The sequence below is a fragment of the Chrysochloris asiatica genome, unplaced genomic scaffold (genome assembly GCF_000296735.1).
Source record: "Chrysochloris asiatica unplaced genomic scaffold, ChrAsi1.0 scaffold00019, whole genome shotgun sequence".
Lineage (NCBI taxonomy): Eukaryota > Metazoa > Chordata > Mammalia > Afrosoricida > Chrysochloridae > Chrysochloris > Chrysochloris asiatica.
The window spans coordinates 9225705-9229144 of NW_006408537.1; positions in this window are offsets into that span (position 1 = coordinate 9225705).

The window sequence follows — 3440 nt, forward strand, 5'->3', positions numbered from 1 at the left end:
CTGGATCAGTAAATAACATCCATATAAATGGAGTGAGTCCTGGTGTGGTGCTGTGGGCTAATGTGCTGGACTGCAAACTTGGTTTGAACCACAAGGTTGGTGGATCACCAGCTTATCCTTGGAAACCCTATACAGAATCGCTATGAGTTGGAACCAACTCAACGGCACTTGACAACAACAACATAAGAATGGTGAAACAATTGAAGTTGTCAAAGACTTCATTTTACTCAGATCAACACTCATGGAAACAGCAATCATGAAATCCAAGGCTGTCTTCCATTAGGCAAATCTGCTGCACAAGACCTCTTTAAAGTGACTCTTTAAAGTGTTTAAGAGCAAAGATGTCAGCTTATGAGCTAGGGTGTGCTGAAGATGCAAACCATGGTATTTTCTCATATGCATGTGAAAGTTGGAAGGTTGTTGGGAGTGGCTGAACTAAAGGTTTCAGACTTGGGGGCAGTTTAACTGAAGGAATGCAACTAAACAGTTTTGGTCCAGAAAATCAGGCTGCTCCCAGGTCAGGCTGCCCCCGGAGGAACTTGCAAAGCCTGCCTCAGGGAACAAGGAATTTGCAAAGTCTATACTTGTACACAGCCATGGCCTTCAGTTTAGTCTTCAAAAATATCTCATGGTCCTATCTCTGTTTCCCTAGCAACTACATTCTTCTGATAAAGTCCCACTTACTGCTTGCATCTATACACCAAAAGTTGTTTTTACAATGTTTTCCCTGCCCCCGGCTCTCTCTCCTATATTTGTCTATGTAATTAACAAGCTGAACCTAGGACAGTGTCACAGTATCTCCATCAGAGTACTGTGTCCCACCTGGTTCCTAATAGTCTAGTCTCATTCTGTGTCTTGTGTTAAGAGGCATAGATTTTTCCTTATAATGCTGAAATAAGTGATATTAGTTTATTGACTTTCTACATCCCTAAATATAACTTGTAAGTTTCTTAACATATTCATACATATTTAAGTTCAATTTGAGAGAATATGTCCAGATTTTCTTATTTCATAATATTCAAATTTTAAGGTAGATAAACTTACAAGGTTTTATTTTGATTTTCCTTTTTTAAAAAAAAAATACATGTGGTTGGTGAAATTTAAATAAAGTAGATGTTTATTAATTTTCTACCAAGTATTAAAATTCTTTGTTTTTTAATGCAGATGTGGAATTAGAAGAAGCCATTAGAAGAAGTCTTGAGGAAATGTAGCTAAAAGATGTTACCACAGAACATCAAATGGCCTTGAAGAGACTCTAAGGATGAGTTCTTGAGTTTGTTTTCTAAAGAAGATCATAAACTTTCTAGTATACATGTATTTGAAAATATACTTTTGCATTCATGTATTCAAAATCTGAATCTTTGTGTTTTTCTGCTACTGTGCAAAGATGTTCAGAAGCAATAGAAAACAAATACAAATATAATTCATGTATTCTAATATTGGTATTATAGTTTCCCTGTTAACTCTGAATGCATCTACTTAGGTTTCAAGGGTTTTTTGTTGTTTTTTTAAAATAGAAAACCTCTTGGCTATTGTTTATATATTTCTCAAATATTACTCGTCCTTTAGTTTTCTTTGTACTGTACAGATGCTTCTAGTTTATTTTTTTAGGAGTGAAAAATGAATATAAATAAAGCTCAGTTTTTCTGTAAATCTTCTCATGTTGTATTAATATATAATACTTTTGAGACCTTGGTTTATAATTATTAGACCAGAGTAATGGAAACTGAACATGGAAATATAAAATTTTTACTAGTAATATTATTTATGGGTTTGGTTCAAATATATGTATACCTGTTTTAATTAAAGCAATACATTGCTGGAATCCTGGTGTCTTGCTGTGGAATAATGTGCTGGACCTCAAGATCGGTGTGCACTGCAAGGTCAGTAGTTCAAATTCACCGGCTGCTCTTCAGAAATAGTATACAGGGTTGCTATGAGTCAGAACTGACTTGAAGGCACTTAACAACATTGCTTAAATAAAAAGAAATATCATACTTTGAAAATAATTAAAAGGAACCTTTTACATTACTTTTACTGGCTAAGTCTTTATATGACTTGTATGATCTAGTTTAAAGGGAATGATGTTAAAATATTGGCCTAGAATTAAATTAATAATCATAGTCCTTTTTTATATATTTATATAAATATATATTCTTGAAAAAATAATGTAAGACTTACTCAGGAATATTCTGCATTAACTTTTTAAAAATTATTTCTTATGGAAGTATGCTTTTTAGTTACTCATTGAATTGTCAGTTGCTTATATTTGGATTACATACCTAATTTTTAACTGTTGAGGTCCCATTATGAATACAAAAAGTATTACAAAAGTAGCAAACTAAGAAGAATTTGTCATTCTTTGTATGTATGTTGCATGTTATTTGACTTATAATATCTTAACCCTAAATACAATGAATAGTAATTACTTTCCAAACTTGAAATATTCCTATAAACATAAAGCTTCCTTGGAAAAAAAATAATTCCTGGCTACAATTTTGTTCTGTCTCCCCAGCACTGGATATTGTGAAATCGAATTATTAACAGTCTTTCTAACCCACATTGAAAACCAAATTATATTCTTATTTCATAAGATGTGAGTTCTGTTCTTTCCTGCTTGTTTTTAAAGAAGACATCATAGGTTGAGGATTTATCTTTTCATCATTCCAAAGTGACCACATTATACTTTCAGTTTGTAGGTTGCCGTGGTAAAGCAGGGTTCTAGGAGGTATTTATTAAGCTGGATTTTAAAATATACCTTTTGGAGCTTTCTAAATAAAAATAGACAGAATGGCCCAGGAAGAAGAGTTGTTAAGTAGATTGGGCCAAGAGAAGGCAGCAGCTCTTTGCCAAAGTTCATACACAGATGTGGTGGACAGTGACACTCTAGTAATAAGCTTTTGTAGTGTGTAGGTTACAGAGCCACCTGACACTTTTGAAATTATGGGGAAAGGACCTTTCCTTATGACCTTTAAGAAGAGGTAACTGGGTTGTTTAAAAGTTTTAATAATTGTCACTGATTGTATTTCTGCCTGTAAGCAATTAAAAGTCATTTAAAAGTTATTTGGCAATTGAACTGAATTTAACACAAGGTGTAATCAAGTGGATGACATTACAGAACATTCTATGGGTTATTAAATTATCAAAAGTAAATGTTCCTAACACTGGCAAAGATGTTTTTCATTCCATCATTCATTCAAAATTCATGAATTTTTGTTATGTACCAGTAACTATTATCCAAATTACCACTATTGTTCAAATTTACATACCAACCACTAAAGCCAGTGAGGATGAAATAGAAGAATTTTACCAACATCTTCAATCTGAAATTGATCAAACATGCATTCAAGATGTATTGATCATTACCAGTGATTGGAATGCAAAGGTTGGGAGCAAAGAGGAAGGATCAGTAGTTGGAAAATATGGCCTTGGTGATAGAA